We start from the raw sequence: 10,055 nt of genomic DNA on the forward strand, positions 1-10,055 counted from the left end.
CATATTTTCCAGCAGCCTGATTTAGACTCTTACAGCTGAATTGGACCATGGATGATTCTAGTAAATAATACTTGCACAGTTTGTTAGAACCTGTTAAGTGATTTTACATATAGTATTCATTGGATCCTTAAAAAAACATTAACCCCTTCCGCCTACCCCGCCGGAGCCTCAGGACCGGAAGCACCGCGCTCGAACCCCAACCGCCTCTTCTGGCTTGAAACACCAGCGCCGCCAAGATGCTGGCTTACCACTCTTCTCTCATGGACCCTGACACCAAACTCATTGGAAACATGGCACTGTTGCCTATCAGAAGTCAGTTCAAAGAACCTGCCCCTAGAGAGACAAAAGATACAGATATTGTGGATGAAGCCATCTATTACTTTAAGGCCAATGTCTTCTTCAAAAACTATGAGATTAAGAATGAAGCTGATAGAACCTTGATATATATAATTCTCTATATTTCTGAGTGTCTAAAGAAGCTCCAAAAGTGCAATTCCAAAAGCCAAGGTGAAAAAGAAATATATACCCTGGGAATCACTAATTTTCCCATTCCTGGAGAGCCTGGTTTTCCACTTAATGCAATTTATGCCAAACCTGCAAACAAACAGGAAGATGAGGTGATGAGGGCCTACTTACAGCAGCTGAGACAAGAGGCTGGACCGAGACTTTGTGAGAAAGTTTTTGACCCTCAGAATGATAAACCTAGCAAGTGGTGGACTTGCTTTGTGAAGAGACAGTTCATGAACAAGAGTCTTTCAGGACCTGGACAGTGAAAGGAGCCTGAGCAGACACCACAGCCGTGGGCAGCATTTTACAGCAAGATGTACACAGTTATTTGCCTTTATTTGATAAAGTTTTATACAGAAGAGAGAAGAGTGTGTCTTCACTTGAAGAGCTCTTTATCAAGAATTTGGGGGGGGGGAGGGAAGAATGGGTGATTTGAAATTTTCTGCAGTATTAAGCTGGTGCTTAATAAAAATAGGTAAGAATAAAGAAATTTCTAACATTCAAAAAAAAACATTAAGGAAGGAAAAGGTATTCTCATTTTATAGAGGAGGGAAGCTATGCTAAGAGAGGTTAAGTCATAACTGCTAACGTGACTAGGGCCAGATCTGAAAAGAATAAACTCCAAATGTGAGCTTCTTAGGCTGGATGAGGCATACACATTTAGTAAAGAGATGTGTTGAGTATCATAGATGGGAACAGTGAGCATTCTGTGAACCTGCCTCGGAATTCATACTACAGTCACCTGTATAAACTCTGTTTGAGTGAAGAGGCAAACACTCCAAAGAGAGAGCATACAGCTAGAAGTAATTTTCACTTCCAGGATAAAGACTCTTAGCTAAGGGTAGGGGTCAAGGGATGTTCTTCAACTCCTGATGCAGTGCTCTAAAAGGAGAGAATGGGGGATGGGGTGGAACTCACCTCGGGTAGCTAATGAAGGGTAACCAGTTCAAGCCAGGGACACTGGTGGAAGGCTGGTGGGAAGTGAAGATTTGGGGTGTTACAGTCTGGGCACTGAGTACTGACTATACCCCAACCCCTTGGTAGAGCTCATGACCATTGCTTACAACTTATATTGTATTTTGTCCCAGCCTTGAAGGAATCCTGTGGAGAGTTAGGGAGGCTGTAAAACCCTAAAGATAGGGTGAGAGAAATAGGGTCTGCAACACAAGGGGGTATATTCATACACACACACACACACACACACACACACACACACGGTAAGCCTTCCTCTGTGGTGTATAATTAAATAACTGCAGTGCTTAGGGGCAGAGGGCTTCCCCATCTGAGAGCAGGGCCTGCTGGAGCACAGGAAGTACTAGGATGATTGGAAGGAAAATGAATGATAACAATGTCAACAACAGTGTGGGAGTGAGCAATGGGCAGAGGAGTGGCAAACCCCAAAGACATCTGAGTCAGCCCCTGTCATCAGGGGTGACAACAGGGCTGTGGCAGCAACAGCAGAGGCTAAGGGGCAGTGGAGTGTGGGGCCACATCGGCTGCTGCAGCAGAACAAACAGTCAAGTTTGTTCTAAGTTCCTAAGCTCCTCTAGGATTAGGAAAAGATCAAGACAAAGATATGACACAAAACTAAAAGCATGGTTAATATCATTTTGAGTCTTGGATCAGTTAACTTTCATCACAGACCAACTCTGGGAAAACCCAAGAAGGTGAAATTTAATAAGAATATATATAAAATCCCGCACATAGATTCTCAAAATCAACTGAAATGGAGGGGTGCCAGAGTGGCTTAGTCAGTTAAGCGTCTGCCTTCAGCTCAGGTTATGATCCTGGGGTCCTGGGATTAATCCCCATATCAGGCTCCCTGCTCAGTGAGAAGTCTGCTTCTCTCTCTCCCTCTGCCCCTCCCCCTGCTTGTGCATGCTCCCTCTCTCTGTCTCTCTCTCTCAAATAAATAAAATCTTTAAAAAAATCAACTGAGGTGGATAGGACTGACAGAGTAAGATGTGACAGGATAAGAGAGATTTAGTTTGGGGGGTTTTGGTGACCAGAAACTCAGCAGGTGCCATTGATTTGGCTGCTACAAAAAACTAAGAACCTCAGGCTACATTGATGAAAACACATGTCCAGACCATTGGGCATTGTGGCTAAACCACATGTGCAGTATTATGTTCGGTTGTTGGTATTGCCTCCTAAGAGAAACACTGGTATTTCATGCTTGTCCACAGGAGCATGACCAAGATGATAAGGGGTGCAGACACCAAGTCCCACTAGGGGCAGCAGGAACTGAGGAAACTTGGGAAGATCTGAAAGTCATCTTTAATTCCTGAGGAAGACTTCTTGAAAAAGAGTCACACTTGTGTGGCCCTTATAGGATATCATAGAGCTGTTCAGAGGTAGAAGGATCTGGTTTGAGGAGTGGCAAAATCCCCAGACTGGAAGTGGCTTTCATGTTGAGGCTGGATGATATTCTGGCTGGGAATGTCCATATAGAAATGGTTTCTGCATTAGGTAGAAGCTTGGACTAAATGACCTCTGAGACTCCCTCTAGCTCTTAGAGACTAGGTTGGAGATTTTTGCCTTAGAAACCAACCATTCGGTTCCAGAGGTAAAACTCCAAAGGGACCATACTCTACCATGGGCCTATGGGGTATAGAGTCCTGCCATAGCTACTGCTCTCAGAATGCCTTCTCAGCAAATAATGAGGCTCCAACTCATTTACAATCTGGGAACAGGAAATGTACTTTTATGAAGCAAATATGTATTTGCCTACCTGGTGCCCCCTAAATGCAATCAATCAAATTAGTTTTGTCTTAAGAATATCTCAAAGTCCCGGGGCACCTGGGTGGCTCAGTCATTAAGCATCTGCCTTCAGCTCAGGTCATGATCCCAGGGTCTTGGGATCGAGCCCCACATCGGGCTCCCTGCTCCGTAGGAAGCCTGCTTCTCCCTCTCCCACTCCCCCTGCTTGTGTTCCTTCTCTCTCTGTGTCTCTGTCAAATAAATAAATCTTTAAAAAAAAAAAAAGATCTCAAAGTCCCTCTCTTCTTCCATGTCTCCAGGAACCCTGCCTTGGTTCAGGCCATCGACATCTTACACCCAGACTTTTTCAACAGCCTCCTAAGTAAATGCCTTACCTCCACTCTTACCTTCTTCAATATACCCTCTACAGAGCAGGCAGAGTAGTTTTCTGTTTTGAATAACTCCCCACTGACCATGTGGGATAGTACCAGCTCTTAATGTTGCATGGAAAGCCCTGCAGCCTCATGTTCTGTGACTTCCCACACATACCACCATACCCCACACACACACACTTTGTGCTTCAATAATGCCACACTATTTGTAATTTTCTTCATACACTATACTGTTACGCATCTCTCTGCCTTTGCATATGCTGCTCCCTCCATCTGAAATGCCTCACCCTTTCCAACCCCCACCTTACTTACCAAAATAACTCCTATTTATTCTTTTTCATACATAAAAGCTTTGCTTGTGCATAACCTTTTAGGAAGCCTTCCTTTAACCTTTTCCCCATCTCACACGATCTCCCAAAGTTAATCATTCCTTCCTATTTGCTATGTCTCTAGCTTTGTACATGGTTGTATTACAGCATTTGCTACATTGTACTGATGCATTATTTACATATCTGTGTTCTCCATTGTTCTTGGGCTCCTCAAAGGTAGAACCAAGTAATATTCATCTACAAATTCCCAGCACTTAGCACACTATTTAGCACGTAGCAGATCTCTATTTGTTGAACTGATCTGACAAAGGTAACTTTGTGGACATACCTATCATTTGCTGTGATACTGAACTTTGTATTATAGTACACATGAACACCAAGTTCTACAGTGAAAAATGAAAAACTTTTAAAATTGCCTAGTAATATTAAGTAATATTAAGTTAAATAAAAAAGATCCAAGGCCAAGAACAAAGACTTAGAATGGAAGAAGGGGAAATTTTAACTATAAATTTCTACCACCCTTGTTTTTGTTCTGAAAAGCTTTAATCAGAGAGCTGGTCCTGAAGAACCTTGGGTTTCTAGTCTTGGCTTTCTGAAAGGGAGACTTTGAATTCAGAAACTGAACCATGAATCTTACTCAACAAACATTTACTGAGGGTGTACAAAGCCTGGTGCTTGGATGCCTGGGTGGCTCAGTCAGTGAAGTGTCTGTGTTCAGCTCAGGTCATGATCCTGGGGTCCTGAGGTCTAGCCGCAGGTCAGGCTCCCTGCTCAGCAAGGGAGTCTGCTTCTCCCTCTCCCTCTGCCCCCTGCTTCCTCTGCTTGTATGTGCTCTCTCACGCTCAGTTTTTTTCTCTCAAATAAATAAAATCTTAAAAAAAAAAAAGCATGGTGCTAAGTACTGCAGTAATCCAAAAGGGAAATTTTTTTTTAAAGATTTTATTTATTTATTTGACAGAGAGAGAGACAACAAGAGAGGGAACACAAGCAGGGGGAGTGGGAGAGGGAGAAGCAGGCTTCCCGTGGAGCAGGGAGCCCGATGCGGGGCTCGATCCTAGGACCCTGGGATCATGACCTGAGCTGAAGGCAGACGCTTAACAACTGAGCCACCCAGGCACCCCCAAAAGGGAAATTTTGAAGCTAAAGTGAAATAATAGAAGAGCTTTACTTTATAGAGTTATAGGGTTATTAATATGCATAAGGAGACTACGTAGACTTATCCTATATGCACAATGACAACTTTATAATTGGGATCAAATAATAGTTTACATTTATTGAGTTCTCATTATGTGCTATGACCCACTCTAAGCATTTGGTTCACTCATTCAGCAAATATTTATTGAGGTCTAATATATAATCAGCACCATTCTAGGTGCTAGGAATCCAACAGGAAACAAAACACACAAAAGCCCTGCTCTTTAGGAGTTTACATTCCATAGGGGAAGACACAACAAACAAAACATACATAACAACAGATGGTGATAAGTGCTATGGGGAAATGTAAAACAGAATAGAAAGGATGCTAGGGGTATGGGGGGGTGTTAGATGCTAGGGGTATGGGGTGTGTGTGGCAGTTTTCAGTGAGGTTATCAGAGAAGACATCAGTGAGGAGGTGATACGTAAGCAAATACCTGAAAGGGCTAGGAAACAAGCCATAAGAATATCTTGAGGAATAAAATTCCAGACAGAGAGCAAAGCAAGTACAGAGACCTAAGGCAGGAGCCTGTCTGTCATATTTGTGGAACAAGAGGCCAGGTGGCTGAGGAAGAGTGAGCAGTGCACACAGGTGGAGAGGAGGTCAGCGGACTAACCAAGGGCCTTGTGAACCAGTATGAAGACTTTGGTTTCTACACTGAGGGATGTGGGACACTATTGGAGGGTTATGACAGATTATTAACAGATCACTTTGGTATGTTGAGAGTAGACTGTAGGAGGGCACAGACTAAAGTACAGAAACTGTTCCAATAATCCAAGTGGGAAATGACAGGCTTGGAACAGGATGGTAGCAGCAGGGTATTGAGAGATTGGTTTCAAGATATATATTTAAGTAGAGATGGCAGGATTTGTTGATGAAATTGATACAAGGCAAGGGGTGGGGGGGAGTCCGAGATGACTTCAAAGTTTTTGGCCTGAGCAACTCAATGGATAGAATTGCCATTTCCTGAGACAGAAAACTGTGGAAGAGGCAGCTTTTGGGGGTGGGTGTGGGGAGGAGAGATCAGGGGTTTAACTTTGTGTTCAATTTGAGATACCTACTAGATAACCAACTAGAGATGTAAAACAGTTAGTTGGGAGTGGGGGAGATTTAAGCTGGAGTTATAAATTGAGGAGTAGCCATCATATAGATACTTATGAAGTCATGAACCTGGAGGAAATCATTAAGGAGTCTAAACACTGAAGAGAAAAAGAAAAAGACTAAGGACTAAGCTCTAGGGCATTCCAGCATTTACGGATTAGAGAGATGAGGAGAACTTTAGGAGGAGCAGTGACGGGAGAGAAAAGCCAGGACAGCAAATGATCTTGCAAGCCAAGAGAAGAGTGGTTCAGGAAGAGAAGGTGATAAATTGTGCTGAATTGTGCTGATCAAATAAAAAGAAAACTAAGAATTGATCATTGCATTTGACAACATGGACACAAGAGAAGTAGGCGAACACCAATACTATTGATTCATTTAAGACCCACAACAACCCTCTCTAACGATAGGGATTACTGTTATTCCCTAAAGAAGGAAACTAAGGCACAGGAACATTTAGTAACTTGCACAAGGTCACAAAACAAGAGAATGACAGAGTTGGCATTTGAACCTAGGCTGTGTAGTTCTGGAGCACTCCCTGCCTGGGGAAATAGGGAAAACAGAGGAGAGACATTTTATGGGAAATTTGACTACATGGCAAAGAAAAGAAAACCCTAGAATGTTACTTCTATCCTATTGTGCTGTAGCTCTATTTCTGATCCTACTCCTTGACTTAATCTCCTGTAGAGTTTTTTGTTCCAAGTCAGTAAAAGGCATTGATTGACTTTAAAAGCCCATCTCTATGGAGAATTTATGGGTGCTTAATTAATAACCATGACTAGCCTACTTAGCTCAACTGGTTAGATCACAGTGATTGACACCAGGGGTGCAAATGCATTCCTTGACATGAACCAGTCAGTTTTACCAGGACAACTATGTTTTGTGGACATGGGCTAAATTTTTTGCCCTGAACAAACACCTTGTATACAGATTCAGTGTGGTAGTTAATCTCCTGAAAAAATAATTATAGTATGTGTTCTATTGCCAAGGTATTAGTAGTACCTCTTTCCTGTTCAGAAGACATGTTATTTTCTTTTTTAGTGCTGAGGAGAGGGATAGTTTACTGTGCCCACATCTTTACAAGGTGATAGCATCCTCAACAGCTCAGATTTGTAAACTAATGTCTATATTTTGGAGAGTAAATAGCTGCTCTTTATAAAAATGGGGTAGACTATATTCTGGAACCAGTCAGATGGAGACCAAACCTGAATAAAGCATTAGCAAGAACAGGACCCACCATTCAGGAATATCTTTGAATAAATCTGGGGAAAAGAAATTTTGACTGAGTTTTTAATATTTTAAAAATCAGCTCTACCTTTTTAGGGAACATTACCTAGTGAGTAATCTACAAGGCTTTGGGCAGCTAATACTGGTTAAAAATCTCTATGTGTCAGTTGTGATTTAAACTTCCAAGACCTCACCCAGTAAATTTATTCCTCAGGTAATCATGTCCTAGCATCTGCCCTTTATTTAGATCTAATGGCCAAACTCGGTTCTGCCCACATTGATTTACTGTATCTACATTTTTGGAGGTAATGAGAAATTTATAATAAACTTTATACTTAATGTAATTGTGGATGGTCACTTTTAACTTGCATCCTACATATTGACCCACTAACTTGGTGTTTTGATCACTTGGCAATCTTTGTCAAGCCTGGTTACATCTGAGGAGTATTGCTGATCAATACTCTGAAATCCCCATGCAAATATATAATTAGAAAGTATCTGTAGCTCTCTTTTTTCATCTCCCTTAAGTCCCAGATTTCCCCACAATTCCCACAGTGAAAATATTTGTTTTTGTTGTAATCAGAGTATAAGACTTCTTCCCATTCATAGGACATACCACTGTGCTACTATTCAATGCTCCCTTCATTCCAGGTCATATCCAAGGCTCGCCTCAGTGTTGTCACCTATGATAAATGATAACTAGCAACAGATAAAAATGTGAATTCAGGCATTAGAGATGCTATGTAGACACAGAAAAAAGAAGCTTTAGTGAAAGATTCTTTCAAGATCTGGCTATCAACCCATAGCCAAGTCGGGTTCAGTCAAGGTCACATCCACATTCTCCTCCGGCTCTACACAGATGCATGCACCACGGTGCCATTTTGCCCTGCCAAAATAGCTCTTGCGGGATAATTCTAACTGTCTCACTAGGCCAAGCATCTGATTGTCGGGGAAAAAACAAAAAACAAAAACTAATAAAAAACATCACTGCAAAATTTATGTATATTCAGTTTTTCTTTATTTCTTTTTAACCAGCATGAGTGATGGTAGGAGGGAACAAAAAACAAAAAAACACAGCCCTAATGACATATCAACAGCTTAGTTTTTTCGGATGGATCCAAGGCTGGTTCTTATAAACTGAAAAGAACATTTGACCAACAAAAGAAGGGTTCTAATCAGGGCCGCCTGGGTGGCTCAGTCGTTAAGCGTCTGCCTTCGGCTCAGGTCATGGTCCCAGGGTCCTGGGATCAAGCCCCACATCAAGCCCCACATCAAGCCCCACATCAAGCCCCACATCGGGCCCCACATTGGGCTCTCTCCTCCGCAGGAAGCCTGCTTCTCCCTCTCCCACTCCCCCTGCTTGTCTTCCCTCTCTTACTGTGTCTCTCTCTGTCAAATTAATTAATTAATTAATTTAAAAAAAGAAGGGTTCTAATCAGAAGATTTTGAACATAAGACTAAGTTTCCCACTTGCTTGGCGCTTTTTTAGGTAGAAAGGCTTAAAACAGCTTATGGAACATTTCAAAATGATGTCTTATAAGCATTTTGCCCTTTTTAAAATCACACATAGCCCTTTAATATGATAGCAAACAGGCTAGGCAGTTTTAAGTCTGTCCACAGTTGGCAGGAACTATGATGCATTTAACTGTATCTACCACCACAGAGGCTGGTTTCCCCACAAACCTCCCTAGCAGTACATGGATGGAACTGTGGATTTTTTTTTTTTTTTTTTTTTTTGCAGGAGAGAAGCTTATACATAATCCTATTACTATCCTAGGCACCTATTAAATATGATTGAAACAACGCCCATTGGAAGTCTTAAAACCTTAACCACCAGTTTTACTTCTAAAATAAAGTAAACTGCCAAAAGTTCTGATAAAAGTGACAATTTATATTTTTAAGTAGTACAACTGGAATTTTCCTATAGCCGTAGACAAAGGAATTCTTACTCAGATAAGTAGAAGAGCACCAATAAATTTAAGGTAGCTTATGCAAGTTAGGCACTAATGAATGTCATCTTCTGTTTTGTCATGAAAAAAGATCTTTCTGCTGCTAAAGGAGACTGATTTAGATTATGAATAGCTGTAGTGATTTGCAAAAATGGCTCCAGAGAGATAGAATGAGACTCCATATACTCATGGCACTTGAGGTTTCTGCCCTTTTTGTTGAAAATTAATTTGTCCTGTGGGTTATTGGATTCTAGCTCAGCCAATGTATATTGCTCAGTCATCACAAATTTACTTAAAATTTAGTGTAGCTGAAGTTCATTCAACAAGACAAAAGTCTACAGTTGAAAGCTTCTAAAAATCTTTTTAAAAAACTGGCTAACAGTGTAATTGAAAGTGCTGGCGTCTAAGTAGATTCACATAATGTTTTGCAGGTATCAATATATACTGTATTACTATGTTAGAAATGGATTTTTCACCTGTTTCCCAAGAAAAAGCAGATAGGGAGGATTTATCATCCTTTGGTAAGAGGACATTTTGGTTGAAGCTTCCATATTCTGAAAAATGTAAATCCCTAACTTCAGATTAGATAATACCACATATTATGGTAGTAATACCATATGTTTCATTCACTCATGTATTTTACGTTATTTCAAAACAA

The 10,055-nt window shown here is 41.2% G+C and overlaps 1 pseudogene; it reads left to right on the forward strand.

Annotated features, from left to right (window-relative positions):
- Positions 1-236: 236 nt before the first annotated feature.
- Positions 237-786, forward strand: LOC114212139 (actin-related protein 2/3 complex subunit 3 pseudogene; annotated as a pseudogene).
- Positions 787-10,055: the final 9,269 nt, after the last annotated feature.

This window comes from Eumetopias jubatus, unplaced genomic scaffold, assembly GCF_037043125.1.
Source record: "Eumetopias jubatus isolate StellerSeaLion01/CBP00866 unplaced genomic scaffold, mEumJub1_p1.0 scaffold_4, whole genome shotgun sequence".
In the NCBI taxonomy this organism is placed as follows: domain Eukaryota; kingdom Metazoa; phylum Chordata; class Mammalia; order Carnivora; family Otariidae; genus Eumetopias; species Eumetopias jubatus.